Raw genomic sequence first — 21,858 nt, 5'->3', positions numbered from 1 at the left:
TTGCCCCAGAGGGACAAAGATCAGGGAATAAGAGACAGGGACATGAGATAGAAGATGAGGGAAAAGGGAGCCAGGGAGAGAGGAACAGAGAGGAGAGATATATGTGGCCCATAAGAAAATGGTGTTTTATAAAAGGGGGAAAACCCTATGTTGGAAACCCTATGTCAGACATACCCTGGGTATGTCAACTGGGTGACCAAAGAGGGCCTTTTGATTTCTGGACTTTAATACTTTGATAGCTGGACCGAGGTGGTCTACCTCAGAAGGAAGAGGAAGTGGCCAAATAAGGGAATAATAGACTTGGTGGCTAGTTTAGGAATGTAATCTAACAATTTTATCAAGGATGGGGAGAAGGGTAAGGCCTGCCAGAGCCATGCGTGGTGCCACACTTCTTGGGCTGGCCAGCATCTCTTTGGTGTGTGTGTGTGTGTGTGTGTGTGTGTGTGTGTGTATGCACAAACACCCTTGCTTCCCTCTGGTTACTCTCCCACCCCAGCCTTACGGAGCCTACAAGAGAACCTCACTAACTTTCCAAACTTGTCCTGCCAGCTTCAAAGATATTCTGAGCTCCTTGGAGGCCGAATGGGGGTGGGGGTGGGGGTAACCAGCTCAAGTGAGGAGACCTCAGGTAAACACAGGCAAAATGCTATGCAAATTGGCCTCTTTGGGTTTTGCATGGGGTGGGAGAAGGGAGGCAAGCAAAGGATGGAGCTGCAGCCAGATTTTAGGAGGGAAGGATCCCTCTGATGGGAAGGAGACAGGTGGAGATAGTGTCCAAGATAAAGAGAGGGCCAGGGCAAAGCAGGCAGAAGAACCAGAAATCGCACAAATCATGGGGGGCGGGGGGGGGGGGGGAGCAGGGAATTCTGCTTACTGCTCCAACCAAGTCTGCCTCCTGCCGAGCTAAGCCACTCGGTCTCCAAAGAAGCTTCTTCTGTGCACACAACGAGCTGACAGAGGGGTCTGCTCTGCTTACCTCAGTAAGGGGTCTCCATAGGGGAGCACTTTCAGGCTGCCACCGGAAGGAGGTTGATACTTTCTGTTAACATTCACAATCTCCTGGGGCTGAGGCATTGGGGTCTTTCATGTGGTTTCTTTCAGGACTCAGTGCACTCCCAGACACATACTGGTTTTTGTTGTTGTTATTGTTTTGTTTTGGTTTTTTTTGTTTTTGTTTTTTAAATCCTTTTGCTTTTGAGACACTCTCATTTGGTAGCCTAGGCTAGCCTCAGACTCATGGTAATATATCTACTTCTGTTTTTCCAGTTCTGAGGTTGAAGGTGTGCACCACCCTGCCCAGCCAGTTTCCCTAATTTAAAAGAGCTGGCTACACACCTCAGATTTAGGTTCTGTCATCAGAGACTTTGGGTCAGAGCCTGGGCCCTAGAAGCTATAATAAACTACGCTTAGCCATCCATCCTCAACAGGGCACTTAAAAAAAGTGAAAAAACAGACACCAGGGACTCTCTTTTTTTTTTTTTTCTTTCTTCTTCTTTTTTTTTTTTTTCCAAGACAGGGTTTCTCTGTGTAGTCCTGTCTGTCCCAGAGTCACTCTGTAGACCAGGCTGGCCTCGAACTCAAAAATCCACCTGCCTCTGCCTCCCAAGTGCTGGGATTAAAGGTGTGCTACCACTGCCCGGCAAGAGACCAGGGTTTCATTCAGTATGACCATATTAGAAAGAGGAACATAAGTCTAGTGACATATGCCCCAACCCCACCCCAGCCTCCTGCTTATGTTCAGGGTCCTGACGATACGTTGAAGTGTTTAAGGCAAGACGGATGAATAACTGCTCTAGGAATCCCTACCCATCTCTGACTCATTGTCTTGGCACCAGTCTCTCTTGCAAGGTGGCCTGACAGTGTTGGCACTGTGACATGTCTTAAGGGAGACAAGTTCCCTCTCTGGCTGGTTCCAGGGCCACTATCCTTTTTCTTCTCATGTAAGATAACTCCCGGGTAAAATTCCAATTTGGGACACAGTGTCCTTTTAGAATGTCTTCATTTTTGTCCAGGATGTCAAGGCCCTCCCCTTGGTGTGTGTCCCTGCAAGAGCCAGGAAGGCTGTCAGGCTTGCTGAACCCTCAGGCGGGAGGGGGTCTGGCAAGTTCTAGGAGCTGGGGTCAGCTACTACGTATCTGTTTGCTCTGAATGGAAACATTCCTTCCTCTGTCTCCTGAAACTCACAAGATACTTGGAAAACTGAGATCTGCCAGCAAGGCCCCTCCTTGAGGTTACGTTACCTAAGCTGTAAACAACTGCTGGTCGGAAGAGAGTCTTCCATTGTCTTAGCTGCCTGTAAACTGCTCCTGCAGCTCCAACGCCACAGTTTTCCTGGGTCGCCCATGCCAGGGTGGGACATTTAGTGATGCAACTGCCTAAGTCACTAGCTCTCCTATAAAACGGACACACAAGAACAATAAGCTTGGGGAAGGGTTTAAGGAGCTGAAGGGGATTGCAACCCCACAGGAAGAACAACTGTATCAACTAACCCGACCTCACAGGGCTCCCAGGGACTAAACCACCAACCAACAAGGGCCGGTCCATGGCTCTTGCTGCCTGTGTAGCCGAGGACTGCCTTTGTAGCCGAGGACTGCCTTATCTGGCATCATTGGGAGGAGAATCGGTTGGTCCTGTGGAGGTTTGATGCCTCAGAGAAAGGGGATGCTAGAGGGGTGAGGCAGGAGTGGATGAGTGGGTGGGTGAGGGAGGGAGCACCCTCTTAGAGGCAAAGGGGAAGGGGAAGTGGGTAGGGGGTTCATGGAGGGGAGACTGGAAAGGTGAATAACATTTGAAATGTAAATAAATAAAATGATTAATAATAACAAAAACAATAAGCTCACTGGTTCACCACCTCAGACTTGGGAGAAAGCCTTCCTTTGCTTGGTTACCGCCTCCTTTAGCTGAGGTGAATAGAAATGGCCTCCCCAGGCAAAGGAGCACAGCTGGGGTGGTGGGCACACAGGAGCAACAGGCTGGAAGGGAAGATGGGTCAAGAAAGGTGGCCCAAACTTTCCAAATCTGTGCCTGCAGGGCAAAACTCAGTCCAGGCTGAGGGTATGTCTTGTGAAACCCATTGCGAGATAACAGGAGACAGACAAACCAAAGGCTTCTCTGATAACCTGACAGGAAGTTGGCACAGAACGAAACAGGCAGATAAGGAGCTGGTTGCCACTCTCAAGGCCAAGGGATCTGCAGAGAGACTCTGGTGTGGACTGTTGGGGTCTGAGTAACTGATAAAGAGCTCCCCTGCTGGGAAGCTGAGGAGATAAATGAGGCTTCGGTTTGGTTTGATGACCTCTGATGAGCCCCTGCCCAGACGGAAGATGGACGCCCCTCATCCCTCAGGGTCACAGCCAGGCCCACCATGCTCTCTATTTAGCTTGAAGGTGCCATGGAGTTCATCTTTTTGTTGTTGTTGTTTTATTGCTGGGGGTTGGTTTTGTCGAAACAGCATTGTACTTTGTAGCCAATGCTGGCCTCAAATGTATGCTCTGAGGCTGGTGAGATAGCTCAGAGGTTGAAGATACTGTCCAGGCTCCTTGGGTTCAAGCCACAGAGCCTGAGGTCGGAGTAGGGGAGTGACTCTTGGAGCTTGTTCTCTGATCTCCAGATGACTGCTGTAGCGTGTTCATGCCTGGGCGCACATTCGTCACATCCTTACACAACAGTAATAACTCCTAAAAATTTATGATCCCCCTGCCTCAGTCTCCCAAATGCATCCTCAAGACTAGCAGCTTTGATACTTCTTATTTTCTATATATTTTGAGACACGACAGTTTTCTAGCCCAGGCTAGACTCGAACTCATCGGTAGCCAAAGCTGACCTTGAACTTCTCTGATCCTCCTGGAGGACTGAGATTGCAGGTGGACACCACCACAGACAGTTGTGGGGCAGCAAAGCCAAGGTTTCCTGAATGCTAAGCAAATATCCTACTGACTGAGCTCTTGACCAAAGGTGGCTTTTCGGGAAATAGAACCTCAGAAAACATAGGAAGTTCAGGTAGATCTTCTGGGATAGCTACACGGGAGGGCCTCTCCAAGTAAGGGTGTAACCTGTAAATGTTTTAGTTACCACTATGTAACAGAGCACTGCCAAATACATGCTGAAAAATGATGCCTGTTATCACATGGTGCTGAAGCTGATGAGCAGGCTCGGGTCACCATCCTCATTTGTAGCCCTGCCTGTGGTTTTGGCCAGCAAGCTTGCTTCTCTTCCCACCCATCCATCCCCACTTTCTTCCAAATATGTTTTTTAGTCAAGATTTTACACTATAGTCCAGACTTACCCAGAACTCACTGTGTGGCCTGAACTGGCCTAAATTGTAACCATTCTTCTGCCCCCTCCTTTCAAGAGTTGGGATTACAAGCATGAGTCACCATGCCTGCCTGTGTATCTTCTCATGTGCCACAACACCAGGCAGAATTTTCTCTCTGTGAAGTTTTTCCGGTATATTGTAATGGCAGAGTGATAGAGAAGGCGCATAAACAGGTCTTACTAGAATAGTCCTTATCTTCCATTCCTATGTTCTTCCCACGCACTTCCCCAGAAATTATCACCCTCGAACCCCAAACTCTCTTCCCTTTGTTAAAATGGCCTATAACTCCCCAAGTCCAATCACATACATAAAACACTCTTTCAAAGCTTACACAGACAATAGGTTGAGCTTGTTTGTAACCTGCAGATGGCCCAGAGCCTGACACACACAAGGCAAACATTCTACCACTGAACTGTATCTCAGCCACTGGACAATAGGTGCTGTTTATTTGGCTTTTAAGCAGCTTTGTTCTGCAGCCTAGGATGCCCTTGAAGCTTCCTCCCGAGGCCTCCAGAAGATAGGGTTTTAATCTAAGGGTATGAATTTTGATCACTTCTGACTACAATGTAGCTAACTAACCCTTAAGAAACAGCCTCTCATTCAGCTTTGCTATAACTGTCAAAGAATTCCCACAAAGACAAAACAAACAAAAAACCCCCCAAAAGCCCCAAAAAAACAAAACAAAACAAAAAAACAAAACACAACTCTTTTCTCGTGCCATATCTATAAGTGACATTGTATTTTTTTTTATTTTTATTTATTTATTTTTTTGGCACACTTCAACCAAAACTACAGTCTGTTGGGGCTGGTGGTCTATAATACCAGCACTTGAGGTCCTGAAACAGGAAGATTGACTTTAAATTCAGGCCAACTTGGGCTACCGACTATTTTCTGTTATCAAACCACAAGAAAGGGAAAGCATAGCTATTTTGAAAAAAATATTATAAAAGTATAGAAGACTATATCATTTATTTGTTTGTTAGTTTCTTTATTTTTGTATTGTTTTATTTTCTTTTGAGGGAGTCTGTGTCACTGTGACTGGTCTAAGATTTTCTGTGAGTCAGTCTGGCCTCAAACTCAGAAATCTACCTACCTCTGTCTCCCAAGTGCTAAGATTTAAGATGTATACTTCCGTATCATTCCTAGCTGTATCCTTATTAATATATACTTGGTTCATGATTTTTAAAATATTTTAAAAATTTATTTATTTATTTTATGTATGTAAGTTCACCATTGCTCTCTTCAGACACACCAGGAGAGGGCATCAGACCCCATTGCAAGTGGTTGTGAACCACCATGTGGTTGCTGGGAATTGAACTCAGGACCTCTGGAAGATCAGTCAGTGCTCTTAACCACTGAGCCATCTCTCCAGCCCATGATTTTATTTATTTATTTATTTATTTATTTATTTATTTATTTATAGACAGGATTTCATTCTGAAGCCCTGGCTAGACTCAACTCACTATGTAGACCAGGCTGGCCTGAAACCCACAGAGATCCACCTGCTTTTGCCTTTGACATCCTAAGGTTAAAGGCAAGTATCATCATCATGTTGAACTAATATTATTTTTTTTTTAAATTAATATATATTTTTTTCTTAACTTTTTTTTTTTTTTTTTTTTTGAATTTTTTTCTGCTTTTATGTGCAGGAACACACATGCTATGGTACACATAAGGAGAACAGAGGTTAACTTGTGGGAGCTGTCTTTCTCCTCCTACCATATGGGCTGTGTTCCTGAGATGAACATAGAGCACTAGGCTTGGTAGCAAGGGCCTTTGGCCATCTCACCAGCCCCTGGCTTTAATTTCTAATAAACTTGATTTTATTAACCCTTAGGCTCCTGCCACCACTTCAAAAGTCACATCCTCCTCTCTTTGACTGACTGACTACTCATTCTTAAACTGTGAGCCAAAATAAACCATTCCTAAGCTGAGTGTGGTGGCACACACCTGTAATCCCAGCACTCAGGAGTCCGAGGGACAATTAACCCAGATCAGCCTCAGCTATATAGAGAATCTGAGGTCAACCTGAGCTTCAATAGAACAAGCAAACAAACAAACAAAAAAAACTAGCAAAAATCCCCCCTTGCTTAACTGCTTTTGTCTGAAACTTTGCCATGCCACAGAAATGAGAAAGGCATCACCCTGTGTCCAGTGTGGTACCTGTCCTCTTGACACTATACCCCTTGGAGGAAGAGAGTGGACTGGGGGAAACCAGCGGTATAAACAGCTGTTGTGAAGTTTCTCCTCTCCGCATCTCTGAGATAGTCTCTCTCTCTCAGATAGACTGGCCTTGAACTCATAATCCTCCTGTCTCAGACTCCTCATTCCCAGCCCTCCAAGACTACTAGCTTGTGCCGCCTGCATTTTCCTCAGGGGGAGCACCCGTGCCCATTATATGAATACAATGTAACAATCTCTTAAGCCATTCCTCTACTGATGAACATTTGTGTTGTTTCTAATTCAATGATGCAACAGACATCCTTGGGAAAGTACAAGCGGATATGTGATGTGACCCCGTCTTTTTGTTCAAAGGCTGCTCTGAACACTTGTAGTGCTGAATGAAATTTGAACAAGACAGTGATCAGTGTCGCTTCCCTAAGTATGGACATTGTACAATTGCAGGATGATGCCATCTCAGGGAACAAGAAGGAAACAGGCAAAAGGTGCCAGGGCTTCTTTGAGTCCTTCCTTGGCAGTGCATGGGATCAATTTGTAGTTAACACAAAATTAAAAGGTGGAATTTTTTTTTTTAATAGCCAGGCGGTGGTGGCACATGCCTTTAATCCCAGCACTTGGGAGGCAGAGACAGGCGGACTTCTGAGTTCGAGGCCAGCCTGGTCTACAGAGTGAGTTCCAGGACAGCCAGGACTACACAGAGAAACCCTGTCTTGAAAAACCAAAAGAAAGAAAGAAAGAAAGAAAGAAAGAAAGAAAGAAAGAAAGAAAGAAAGAAAAGAAATAAAGCCCAATGGCTGGTGAGATGGCTTATCAAGTAAAAGTAGTTATTGTGGAAACCCAATGGCCCGGTTCATTGTCCAGAATTAACTGTAGGAGAGAACCAAACCCTGTGAGTTGTCCTCTGTTCACACACACTGTGACATTTTGTGCACATACAAACACACACCATATATGCATACACTCACACACTAATAATAAATTAATAAAATCTGGAACATGAACACCCCAGCCACGTGTGACACTGTACACCTAGAATATCCAAGCACTCAGGAGGCACAAACAGAAATCTCTGTTGTCACAGGTTCCAGACCCAGCCTGATTTATACAGTAAGTTCTGGACTAGCCTGGTTTATACAGCAACTTCCAGATTAGCCTATGTTCCACTTCATAGTGAGACATAGTTTCAAAAAAAAAAAAAAGGAAAGAAAAGATATTCGGAAGAAACAAAACACCCTTTGGGATAGTCACTCTCAAAATAACAGAAAATAGCAAGTGCTGTTACCAAGTGTTACCAGATAGTTGTCCTATCCTCCTGCAGCCTTGATGGGCTGTAAGCTTCTCAGCTGCTGTGGAAACAATGTATAAATTCTTCCAAATCTACATGCAGGTCTGGCTGCTGGGTGGCATGCCTGCCATCCCAGCAGTCAGGAATCGGAGGTAGAAAGATCTCAGTTCTAGACCAGCCTGGACTACATAGTGAGACCTGACTGAAAAAAAAAAAAAAAAAAAACAATATTCGCTAAACATTTACAAGCTAAAAAGATAGAATGAACATATGGTCCAACCATCTCGCTTCTGGATCTATAGCTGAAAGAACTGAACTCAGGGTCCCTGGCAGATCCCGTTCACACCATGTTCCCAGCAGTGCTGCCCACGATAGCCAGGAGGCAGAACACAGTCCAAATGTCCATCAAGGGATAAGTGAATAAACAAATGGGCCACACTCACACAATGGGATATTCAGTGTCAGAAAGGAAGGAAATTGGCAAATACTCTAATATATGACCTTTGAAGACACTTTCCTAAGTGAAACAAGCCAGTCACAAAAAGGCAAACACTATGTGATTGCATTAATGGCAAAGCAAACGCCTGGAAACAGAAAGTAGGACAGGGGTTGCCAGGGGGTGGAGAGGAGGAACTGGCAGTTCAGTGTGTGTAGGGTTTCTGCTTGGCAAGGTGAACACGTTCTGGAGAGCTGTCATACAACAATCTGAGTTGTCCTAACAGTAATGAACTGTGCACCTAGAAGTGGCTCGGGTGAGGAAGGCTAGGGAGATGGCTCAGCGTAGGAGACTGCATGCTGGGCAAGCAGGAAGACCTGAGTTTGAGTCCCCAGAACCCATGCTAAAAGCCGTGTGTGCTGTGTATGCCTGTAACCCCAGCACTGGGACACACAGACAGGAACATGCATCCAACATGCACACGCGTGTGTACACACATACACACACTCTTGAGGTGGCCGACAGAGGAAGGGCACTTGCCCACAAGCCTGATGACCTGAGACCCATGGGATAGAAGGAAAGAACTGACTACTGCAAGTTGTCATCTACCTACAGCACGCCTACAAACACACAGGTACACATACAATTAATTAATTAGTAAATGAATTTTGAAAGAAAGAGTTTCTGCAAGCCAGGAGTGGTGATGCCTGCCTATAATCTTAGTATGTAGGAGGCTGGAGATTTCAAGGCTGGCTTGAGCTACATATGGCCTTTATGAGTTCACCGGGATTCAGAGGGACCAATTAGACATAGGTCTAATGCAGTGTCATGAGTCTGAAAAGGCTGTGACAAACTGAGATCATCACCCAGATCTTTGATCCTCTGTAGGCAAAGTATCCGCCCACATCTTCACCATGTTAGGCAGAGAGACAACTTTCATACCTTTACCTTAAAAAAAAAAAGTCTTATGTGCATGAGTGTTTGCTTGCACATATGTCTGTGCATTCCTGATGACCACAGAGGGCAGAAGAGAGAGTCAGATATCCCGGAACTGGAGTTACAGGGGGTTGTGAGCCATCATATGGGTGCTGGGAGCCAAGCCCAGGTTCCCTGCAACAACAGTTTATCTACTGAGTCATTTTCTCAGGCTCTTGGGTTTTATATTGAAAACAATAATATGACTGTTGTTTTAAACTTTCTTTTGAGGCAAAGAGTCACTCAGGTCCAGGCTGACCTCAAAGTCAGCAATCTTCTCAGCCCCACCTCCCACGGGTGGAGACTACAGGAGTGAGCGACTGTGCTGACTAGTTTTATTTCAACTTGATACAAACTAGAGCTATCTGAGAGGAAGAAACCTTGGCTGAGAAAACAACTTCATAAGAACAGGCTGTAGGCAAGCCTGTAAGGTATTTTCTTAATTAGTGATTGATAGGGGAAGGCCCAGCCCATTGTGGGTGGTACCACCCCTGGGCAGGCTGATCAAGCCTGGAGGAGCAAGCCAGTAAGCAGCATCCTTCTGTGGCCTCTGCATTAGCTCCTGTCTTCAGGTTCCTGCCCTGCTTGAATTTCTGTCCTGATTTCCTTTGATTGTTGGTCTATGGTATGGAAATGTAAGCCAAATAAACTGTTAGGAGCCACGGTGAGCGTGACAACATTCACCATTACAAGATGGCACAGGCATCCTGTGCTCCCACAAGTAAACAACTGACTTCGCAGGTGCAAAAGGCAAAAGCGAGCCAAAGTCACTGCCCATCCCGGGGCGTAATATGGGGTGATGAGTGAACAGCCAATCAGAAGTGAACACACCACTCTAGGGTACATATAGCAGTGCCTTTCCCGGGCTTGGGGTCTTCCGCTTCTGCTGATACAAGAATAAAGCCTCGTTGTAGTAACTACCCAAACACTGCCTCAGGTGTCTCTTTCTCGGGCGAAGGGGACTCGGAAGGGGCGCGGAATAATAAACCCTTGCCTCCCCAACTTGGTTTTGGTCATAGTGCTTCATTGCAGCAAAAGAAACTAATTTAGGCATCCACTATGCCTAGATATTATTTTAAACTTCTGAAATGTTACTGTTCCGTGTAAAGTAAATCCTTACTTTATGATGTTGCTTATAAGGCTTTTGAAAGTATTTATTTGTTATTATTTATATGAGTACACTGTAGCTGTCTTCAGACACACCAGAAGAGAGCATCAGATCCCATTACAGATGGTTGTGAGCCACCATGTGGTTGCTGGGAATTGAACTCAGGACCTCTGGAAGAGCAGCCAGTGCTCTTAACCGCTGAGCCATCTCTCCAGCCCATTTATGAGGCTTTTAGTGCCCTTAGCATCATGTGACTGATAGCAAGCTGGTGACAAAATGATCTTAAAGTCAGAAGACATTCCAAAAGCAAGCAGGAGTGTGCTAAGGAGGTTCAAGTTTAATAGGCTGGGGAAAGAACAGAAAGGAGCAGCTCAGGAGACCACTGCACACATGGAGCATGGCAATCCCAGAACCTTGCTGTAGCTCTCACCAGGGCAAGGAATCCTGATCCACGACTCTTACTATCATCTCTGTACCATGACTCCAGTTTGGTTAAAGGACTATTTGAAGGGCTGAGCTAAGGCTCAGTGGTTAAAAACACTGGCTGCTCTCCCAGAGACCTAAGTTCGAATCCCAGCACCATACACACTCACTTTATCTGTAACTCAAGTTTCAGGAGATCCAGTGCCCTCATCTGGCTTTCATGAACACTGCATTCACACGGTACAAAGACATATATGAAGTCAAAGCACCCACATACATAAAATAAAAATAAACAGGCTATTTGAAATAGATATTGGCCTATGATAATAAATCAAGATAGAATTGGCCCCAAGTGGTTGGCTTGGCTATACAGAGGCAACAGATCTACTTAAGGAACAATGTGCTTTGGTGAACTTGGGTTTCATCTCCGATGCTGGCAGGCTAAATAATCTCTTAGCAATAGTAGCTAACCCTGCCCTTTTTAGTGGGGACCATGCATGCCCTCCATCTCTCTGACTGTGGCTACATCCTTTATGCCAGCATCAGAATGGCCAGTGACTGTCAGTGGCTCATGCTATAGGGTCATCTTGGTAGTTTACTGCCTCTCCTGTGGTGGACATTGTGATGATTGGCCCAGGGAGTGGCAGTAGTAGGAACTGTGGCCTTGCTTGGAGTAGGTGTGTCACTGTGGGCATAGACTTAAAACCCTCATCCTAGCTGCCTGGAGGTCAGTCTTCCACTAGCAGCCTTCAGATGAAGATGTAGAACTCTCAGCTCCTCCTGCACCATGCCTGCCTGGATGCTGCCATGTTCCTGCCTTATTGATAATGGACTGAACCTCTGAACCTGTAAGCCAGCCCCAATTAAATGTTGTCCTTATAAGAGTTGCCTTGGTCATAATGTCTGTTCGTAGTAGTAAAACTCTAAGACAGAAGTTAGTACCAGTAGTGGGGTATTGCTGTGATAGGCCTGTCCATGCCTTTCTCTCTCTCTCTCTCTCTCTCTCTCTCTCTCTCTCTCTCTCTCTCTCTTTTTTTTTTTTTTTAAAGAATGTGAATTTTGGGACTTTGGATTTGGAAAGCAGTGGAATGCTTTAAGTGGGGCTTAATGGGCCATCCTAATAGGAATATGGAAGCTTTGTTACTGAAAGTGATTTGAATTGTGCAGACCTGTCCCAAGAGGTTTCAGTGGAGAATTTCAATATGTGACCTAGAGACTGTTTTTGTGGTATTTTTGGTAAAAAAAAAACATGGCTACTTTTTGCCCTTGTCTGAAGACTCTGCCTGAGGCTAAGGTGAAGATACTCAGATTAACAGCATTGACAAAGGAAGTCTCAGAAATGCCCATTATAGACTTTGTTCTCTGGTTAAGTCTTTTTTTTTTTCCCCTGTTTTTTTTGAGACAGGGTTTCTCTGTGTAGCCCTGGCTGTCCTGGTACTCACTACTCACTCTGTAGACCAGGCTGGCCTCAAACTCAGAAATCTGCCTGCCTCTGCCTCCCAAGTGCTGGGATTAAAGGCATGCGCCACCACTGCCTGGCTCTGGTTAAGTCTTATGAAGAGCATTTTGAACAAGCATAGCAAGCTTAGAAAGGAAAAATATAAAATATATGGTTCGAGTATTAAAGTGGCTCCAGGAAGTGAAATCGAGCCGAACCTGTGTTCTAAGAGACAGCAGATTAAGAGACCGAGACTCTGGGGCAAGATCCTACCCAGGTAAATTCAGATCCAGGCATGGTGGTACACACCTTCAATCCCAGGAGATAAAGCCAAACAGAACTCTGATCTGAGTTCAAGGCCAGCCTGGGACAGAACATGTTCTAGGTGAAGAAAAGCTTAAATCCAGGTGTAGTGGTACACACCTTTAGTCCGGGAGACAGATCTCTAAGTTCAAGGTTAATCTGCAGAGCTAGATCCAGGATGGAAAACAGAAAGCTGGCCTTCATGTCCCTTTGCTCAAGAACCTTGCCCGAGACAACCATAATAGTGACAGTGTATAGTTCCATCCACAGTCTCTGTGACCTACTCTGACTCTCATCCTCACACATACACCACAAAGAGCCCTACACTTCTAAATACCTGGCCCCCAGGCTGAAACCTGCTTCCTCCTACATGGCCCAAGAGACGGAAAAGCCCACTGAGTGACCCAAGCTACAATGTAGGGACAGCTTCAGCGGGGTTCCTCCAATCTTTTGAACTCAGAGATCCACCTGCCTCTGCTTCCTGAGTGCCGAGATTAAAGGCCTGTTCCATCATATCTGGCTCTTTTAAAAGTCTTGAAAAAGAAAATATTAAAAGGAACATTAAAGAATATGTAGAAGGATTTTGAAAATAGCATTTCCTGTATCAGATAATATGTAGAGTAGCTGAAGAGAAAACTCTCTTCCTAACACTGTCAAATTGTTTTACACTAAAACTTGTTTGTTGCCAGACCATGGTGGCTCATGCCTTCAATCTCAGCACTTGGGAGGCAGAAGCAGGGAGATTTCTGAGTTTGAGGCCAGCCTGGTCTACAGAGTGAGCTCTAAGGCAGCTGGGGCTACACAGAGATATTCTGTCTTGAGACAAAAGTTTGTCTTCAGGCCCTAGAGCCTGAAAACCTTTGTTCTATTCCTGGCCTGCGCCACATGGTAGAAAGAGAGAACTGACATCAGCAAGTTGTCCTCTGACAACACAACTCTCACCTGTCCCCAAATGAATGCAATAAAAAATTAAAAAGCAGCCAGGTAGTGATGGCACACACCTTTTAATCCAAGCATTTGGGAGACAGAGGAAGGTAGATCTCTGTGAGTTTAAGGCCAGCCTGGTCTACACAGTGAATTCCAACAAGACATCCAAAGCTACCTAGAGAAACCCTATCTCAAAAAAAAAAAAAAATCAAGGAAAAAACATATTTCAATTCCGTGTGCACAATAAAGCTTAAGGTATGACTCAATTGAAATTCTTTTGCTCCTGGGCAGTGGTGGCGTACACCTTTAATCCCAGCACTTGGGAGGCAGAGGCAGGCGGATTTCTGAGTTCAAGTCCAGCCTGGTCTACAGAGTGAGTTCCAGGACAGCCAGGGCTACACAGAGAAACCCTGTCTCGAAACCTCCCACCCCCCCAAAAAAGAAACTGTTTTACAAAGTATGTGTGACCCTTACCATGGACAGGTTCTATAGTTTAAGGGCCTAGAATCTGGTATGGTTTCCATCGTTTCTATTGTGTTAAAGGCTATAAAGCCCATGTACCATCTTCCCCAAAGATGGAGTCCATTGATTGAGAAGCAAAGCTAAGGACAAAGGTCTAGAGAGAGAGAGCTTGGGAGAAACATAATAGTCTGGGGGACTCCTGTATGCCCTGGGTCCATGGCTAGCACAGATCACCAGGCTCTTTCCATCTGGATGGAAAACGGTGTGCACATCTCCTCCAGTGAAGACACAGCCTTCATGTTTAACATTTCCGCTTTCTATGGTGTTTCTCCGTGTGCTTATACCCTTAATAGCGACCTACTTCTCCTAGGTTTCTCTGACCCCACAACAGGATGGAGAACTCTTGACTCTCTGGGACTTTGACCCTAAGATCCAATCTGGGAAGATGCGCTCCCACAGAAACAATCACAGACAGGGGGTTTGATGCAAAAGCAAGAGGTTTATTGATCCAGTGCACTGGGGTTCCACCCCCCCCCCCACACACACACGCAGGCTAGAGGAACCCCGAGCTAAAGCTAAGAGCAGTTTTTACAAGGCTCAGGAAGGCAGTTTTACAATCACCTTTTAGACAATGCTAACCACAAAGGCTGACCTCAAATGGCTGCTCCCACGTCCGGTTTCTTGGCAACACATGTTTGCGCATTATCTTATGACAATGAGTGTTAGCTAAGTCTATCTTACTCTTACCATAACTCCTGTTTACCCAGGTTTATTGCGCTAAGGGCCCAGCTTCCTGATAACCTTTTAACTCTCTTATCTTGGGCCCTTCTTCTGGAATGTGTGTGTAAGTCTTTGGAATGTGCTTCTCCTGGAACATGTCTCTGGAAAAGTTAATTTTTAAGTTTAGGCTGAGATCTGAGATTCCTTCAATACAAACTGTCAGTGGCATCAAGACACAGCCCACATGACCACTGCAGCAGCCTGAGGAGCTTGTCACAGAGGCCTCGGGTGAAGCTGGGATTCTTTCTGCTGTGATGAGATCTCGCTAGTTAGCTGTGGTTGACTTAGAGCTCACTGTTTAGCCCACGCAGAGATCTTACCTCAGCCATCCAAATGCTGAGACCCCAGGCATGAGGCATCACACTTTGCTATGACTCTTGATTTGCATCAGAGAGTCATGTATGATCAAACCAGTGTGAAGTTGCAGTTTATTAAAAATTCTTTTAAACATACGTTTTTTGTTTTGTTTTGTTTTTTGAGACAGGGTCTTACTATGTAGCTCTGGTTGTCCTGGAACTTGATGTGTAGACCAGGATGGCCTCCAGCTCACAGAGATCTACCTGCCTCTGCCTTCTGAGTGCTGGGATGAAAGAAAGACATGCACTCCCACCCCGGCCTGGTTTTTGTTTTCGTATTTGAGACTCCATGTCATGTATCCCAGGCTGTCCTAGAATTCCTGGTTCACATTCCCTCATCTCCCAAGTGATGACATTACAGACTGTACTTTACACTGGGCCATTTTAATTTCCAACATCTTTCTGGTATCTCTAATTGCAACTTTCAAGACCCACTTCTCACCACCTCCAGCTTCCAGGATCAACCAACAGGGCGTGAGCCTCTTCTTCCATAAGTTGACAGAGAAATCTAAAGGTACCAGGCATTGCCCTAAGATGAAGAACCAGCATAGAGGCCATACATTCTTCCAGAATGTACAAAAGCCTGGAAATAAATGTTTGCCCCATTTATTCCCTGTTTTACCCACTCAGGAGGCCACAGAAGCCGCCCAGCCCTAAAACAGAACCTCCATCAGACTCTTTTGGATTTTCATGTACTGGGTTCTGCCTGCACAGACTAAGCCCTCCCATCTCTGTGACTTCCTGGAGAACCACTTCCTGAGTGAGAGGAAAAAGCTCAACAAGATAGGTGAGGGGCAGGGTGTGGTGGAGATAAAATCCCATCATTTGGGAGATAAGGACAAACAGATCTCTGTGAGTTCAAGGCCAGTCTAGTCTATATAGTGAGATCCAGGCCAGTCAGGGCTACCCAGAGAAACCCTGACTCAGAGAGAGGTGGAGAGAGAGAAAGACAGAGAAAGTAAGACAGCAGCGTTTGCTGCTGTTGTGGAAGACTTAAACAAGAAGACAATATGCAGGTAACCCATCTGTCCAACAACAAAAAAAGTCTAAATTGGAAGGATTTTTGTGTGAAGAACGGAGACTGAATGGTGGTGAGCTGCTGGCCTCCTGCAGCTTGGCTTATCCTTGGTGTAGGTGAGTCAGAATTGAATCTCATGTCTTCTCCCCTCTCTTGTGAGTCCCCCCTCCACACCATCTTCAGCTGCCGTTTTAAGCTTTATAAGGAACTTTATCACCAAAGGAAATGGCTAGCAATGTTACCAACACGACAAAATGTGCTCGGTAAACACATGTGTATTATTGGGATTCTCAGCACTCCTGTGGTCAAGAAGCTGACAGAGAAGCAATCTTCTTGAAGCATGGCAGAGTTGTGTGAGCACAAGCAGTGCTCAGCGTTAATACGTTAATATGGTGTTCGGTATGTTAAGGAATGCCCGGCAGGAAACGGTGACCGAATAAAAGCTGGACAGGCTTTAGATATTATTCTGACTGCAGGCGCAAAACAAAGGAGGTCGTCCTTTCTGTCCTTTTGCCAGCCAGGTTCTTGTCCCACCTTACTCCAAGAACAGAGCAGGCAGATGTTCAGGTTGCAGACTGGGGGTACTTTATTGTCAATTCAAGGTTAACCCAAGAACCTGTATAGCTCTGAGAAGCGTTAGAATTCAAAGGAAAAAAAAAAAAATCAGGAGACATCAAGAGCCATCCTTGGCAGAGCAAGACTGCAGGTTTGAGAAAGGTGACAGTTTTCCAAGCTTCTGGAACAGGTCTCTGAAGTGATGAGTGGCCTACATCTGGAGGCAGGAAATTGTGTCAGTGAAGGAATTCCTGTCATCCACCAAGGCATGTAGTCTTGGAGGCTGGGGCGGGAAAGAGTCCCTTCAGCAAATCCTGTGGCCAAGTGACCATTTCTCCACTGAATTCTCAGGCACCCTGTGTATCCTTCACCACCAAAGCTCAGATTTATAGGATACCATCTGCGGCAAGATGGGTCCAATTGAATCCAGATTAGTTTAATGTGGACACTCAAATAGGATGAAGAACAGGACCAATCAGCAAAGAGCAGTCAAACCTGGCAGGGGCTGAGAAGAATTTTGAGCCCATCAAAGTATCTATAGATTTACAATCAGGTCTTCAGGTTTGCCTCTTTAAAGGCTTTATTAATTAAAATGTTTCATCAGTTCCCTGCAAGCTCCCTCCTGCTCCCTTGCATCATTCTTTGTGTGTCAGCACTCACCGAGATGCTGGGCCCTTTCAAGCTTGAGGCTGTCAGTGGTTGGAAAGCTCTGTATGGAGGGGAGGGAAGTCTTACAAAAGGATCTGCATCGGGAATGCGCAGTTAGTTCCTCATTTGACTTGGACCAACTTTCATGGACAGGACGTGTGGTTCTCCAGCACACATTCCTCCTCCTGTTGGTGCTGAGAGTCCCACTGAATGCCAACATGTATCAGGAAACACCTCAGGAAGGGACAAAGTGGCTTCAGTTCTGGGAGTGGACAAAGTGACCTTCAGGACACTAAGGAGGAGCTGACTCCGATAAAAGAAAAAAAGCAGATTCTCTGCTGAACACTCTGGAAAAATTGACAAAGAGCAAGCACACAGTAGAGATAAAGATGAACCACAAGAAGAGCTGTTGTGAGGTAATTTCCTCCAAGGTGAAGCTGTCTGTCTGGGAGCGAAGCTTGGTGAGACACAGATTGCTCTCAAGAGAGATGAAAACTTCCACCTTGCAGGGAGGCCCTTTAAGCTCACGGAACAACTCAAAATAACTTCAGGAAGTTCCTGAAATGGATCAGATTCAGTAGACCCCTCTCTCCCCAAGCATACAGGAAACTGTAAGGACTGCTCAGAGACTCTCCCAGATGTAACTGCCTGGAAGAGGCTCAGACCAATGGGGGGGGGGGCACTTAGAAAGGACACACTGTCCAACCCAGTGAGCTGCCTGCAGGCTGTGCCGTGTGCTCCAGGTTCCCTGCTTTTGTGAGCTGTCAATCATGCTGGGGTGAGCTCTGGGGATACAGCTGTCTTAGAATCATTCCTGCACCTGCAAGGAACCCCTCACCCATATATATTGCTGCCAGTAACAACAGTAAAACTCAATGGTTCACCAAGTTGCACTAAAATGGCATCCTTTGCTTTGTTCCTTTATCAGTCCCCTAACAGTGTCACACATTGATAGGTTATTTCTCCACAGGTAAAATGAGATAATTCAAGATAAATTAGATTATATTAAATGCAGGTTTACTGGGAAGGTGTTCTCAGGTGGGCGAGTTAACTGGCCCCAAGACTGAGGCCAGGGAAGTCACCATGGGGAAAGAGAAATGAGAAGAGGGAAAGAGAAAGAGAGAAAGTGTATACACACAGAGAGAGGAGAGAGAAGGAGGAGAAAGGAGGAGACAGAGAGAGAGAGGAAGAAACCAAAACATTTAGTTTATATAGGGAAGACCCTCTGGGGGAAGGGCGGCCCAGCCCCAGAGCTGGGCAGTTCAGGGGTGGAGGCAGGGTATGCCAGGTTGGGACTGAAGGATTCTGGGAGAACCCAGAGGCCAGATCTGCATTGATGTGTAAATATGCACCTCAGCCCCTTGTATTGGGTTTCCAAAACCAAGCACATGTGAGCGAAGGGCACCTCTCTGAGGGAAGATCAGACTAACGTGAAGGCAGAGCCTGAAGCAGGCACAGATGACTCTCCTGAGGAAGGACATGGCATGATGATAATGGGAATGTGGTGACCAGCTGTATTGATCAAAGATGACCAAAAAGAGATGGAAGATGCCCTCTTCTGGCCACTGGGCATGGGCATGTATACACACACACACACACACACACACACACACACACACACACACACACAGGCAAAATACTGTTGTGATCTGTGCTCTGCCCCAAAATAGCTGTGGCCACTTTGTTCCATGCCTGCCAGCTATTTCATACTGTTGCTGTAACATGCCTGCCAGTCACTGACACAGAGAAGTGACTTGGCTCAAGGACACGCTGACCACATCCCCTGTTTTATTCTGTATGTTCTGAATGTTCTGTATGAGGTTTGCTAATTATAAGAAATTCCACAGCTGGGCGGTGGTGGCACACGCCTTTAGTCCCAGCACTTGGGAGGCAGAGGCAGGCGGATTTCTGAGTTCGAGGCCAGCCTAGTCTACAGAGTGAGTTCCAGGACAGCCAGGACTACACAGAGAAACCCTGTCTCGAAAAACCAAAAAAAAAAAAAAAAAAAAAAATTCCACAAAGCTTTACAGAGGACCCATCAAGTCAAAGGTCAGTATGAACTGTTATATCTAAAATATCTTGAGTCAGAGCTGATCACTGGGCAGCACTTCCTGCACCTATGTATGAGCCCACTATAGGTTTTGTGGCTGACCCTGTGGCTTTGACATATGCCAAAAAGTTACGATTATAACACTCGTGCTCTGTTATCTCAATGTTCTGAAATCCCATGTTTGTTGGGGGCCGACTTTTAGCAGAAAGTGGCTATCAGCTTTGCAGCCATCTTGAGCCATATACCCTGACATGAGACTTGGATTACAATAGCCTACAACAGCTGAGCACACTCTGATAATCTTGGTTTAGATACCTTGGGTGTGTGAGTTAAAGGTGTGTAATTTAAGAGTGTGACTTAGAAGTGTAGAGATCAGATTTAGAGACAAGACCTAAGGGCATGATTAAAGGTGTAACTTAAAGGCGTGTCTTAGAAGTGAGACATATAAAAGGCAGAGACAGAACAGATCAGAATCAGACTGAGATCAGGCGAATCAGACACATTAGACATTAGGTAGAGTCTGCCCTCACCCTCGCTCTTGCTGAACCCCGACCCGTAGACCGAAACAGCAGCTTGGGCCGGGATACAGTGGCCACCCAAACGTGGGTTGGCCCGGGCCTCAACATTTTGCCTGGGCTGCAACATTATTTTGGCCGCCCCAATGTGGGGCTAGTGTGGACCCCAACACATGTTCACTGCCCATCCACCAACCCCCATACCTTACTCAGGACCAGTCAGCCTCAAGGTTGGCTGATAATACTTTGCCTAGAAAGCCAACTGCTCCCCTCCGTACCCTTTAAAATTTGAAACTGTTTTTTCCTATAAAAAGTCTACCTTGAGAACAGACTAATAATGTAATTAGGTTTTTCCTTTTTGCAGTCCTAGATGTCCAATATTAAGGTGTGTGTTCAATAAACTATTCTTGCTTAACTGAGATCAGTTGTTTGTTTGGTTTGAGTAGAGATTCCTGAACCCCAACAAACACCATATACATAAAATAGTAAGGTAAGTTTTTAATTAAAAAATAAATAAATCTTACCCCATTATTTTGTTACCTAGGCACTGTCAGGACCAGATGACAACCAGGCGCCCTTGGGAGTATCTTCAGGCATTCCCTTCTCACTGCTGTCCTTCCCGAATTCACTCCCTAAGGTCCCTGCAGCCTGTTCCATCTCACTTCCTTTGATGGTCTTAGTAGTGTTAACTCTCACCTTGTGACATTTGCCTTTATTAATTATTTTGACTTAACAATAAAAGAATTTGCTAGACAGTGGTGGCACACACCCTAATCCCAGCACCAGGGAGGCAGAGGCAGGTGGATCTCTGAGTTTGAGGCCAGCCTGGTTTACAGAGTCAGTTCCAGGACAGCCAGGGCTGTTACAGAAACCTTGTCTTGAAAAACCCAAAACCAAAACAAGCAAAACAATAAAGGATATATGGTCAAAAAACCACATTTTAAAAAAAGTAACAATAATGACTGTTTTTTGTTTGTTTGTTTGTTTGTTTTTGAGAAAGGTCTCACTATGCAACTCTGGCTGGTCTGGCTCTCTCTGTGTAGACCAGGCTAGCCTCAAGCTCTTATTGACCCATTTGCCTCCTGAGTGCTGAGACTAAAGGCCTGTGACAGCATGCCTAGCAAACTCTCACTTTTTTGGTTTTGTTTTTCAAGACAGGATTTGTCTGTGTAATTCCAGCTGTCCTGGAACTTACTCTGTAGACCAGGCTGGCCTTGAACTCAGAGATCTGCCTGCCTTTGCCTCCTGAGTGTTGGAATTAAAGGTATTATTATGACCAGATCTCGGGATTCCCAGAAGAGCTCAAAGAATTGCCAACTCGATGTAGTGAGACAAAAGAGTCTATAAAAAATTCAAACCTGGTTTGGATCGCAATCAGTTCCCACTACGCAGGGCAGGATTGTGGTCCCGCGTCTAGGGTCTCAGGTCATTTATACACAAGCAGATTCTGGGGTTTTAGGGTTACATGACAAGGAAAATGATAAGAGAAGTCATTCTCAAACACATTATCATTTGTTTAGGTGGCAGGTGGGTCGCACAATTGGAGAGGGAAGCTCTTTTGGCCTTTATGGTGCTATAAGGGACTAGTGTTGTCACAAACTGGCCACAACTGTTTGGGAATGCATGATTGCCCCCAAAGTGTGGCGCTTATCTCCTTAAGGGTGTTTGGTCTTGTGCTTTTCCTAAGGAGAGGGGCCACCTGCACTGGGGAGTGCTTAGCCATCCATCAGTGAGGGTGCCAGCCTCGGCAACATGGGGGGCTGGGAGTTGTTGCTGTTCATCTGCTCTCAAACTGGCATTTGCCGTTCCTGGGAGGGGGTTTTCATTAGGGAGCGCCATTGTGGAATGGGAACAGGCTGTGCCTCCTTGGAAGGGTCAGGCAGCCGGACAGAGCAAGTGGAAACTTTTGTGGAGTGCTGAGGTGAGGGGAAGCTTTGTGCTCAGCTAGAGTATGGAGGCTGGCTGCCCAGCCTCTTCAGTGTGTGCCACCATCACTACCACCACCACCACCACCACCAAACTAAGTGATTAAATTTTATGTTGTTTTGAAATGTATTTTGAATAGAATTGGACTTTCTCCCAT

This window comes from Arvicanthis niloticus, chromosome 26 (assembly GCF_011762505.2).
Source record: "Arvicanthis niloticus isolate mArvNil1 chromosome 26, mArvNil1.pat.X, whole genome shotgun sequence".
NCBI classification, from domain to species: Eukaryota; Metazoa; Chordata; class Mammalia; order Rodentia; family Muridae; genus Arvicanthis; species Arvicanthis niloticus.
This window is presented reverse-complemented; position numbering follows the sequence as displayed.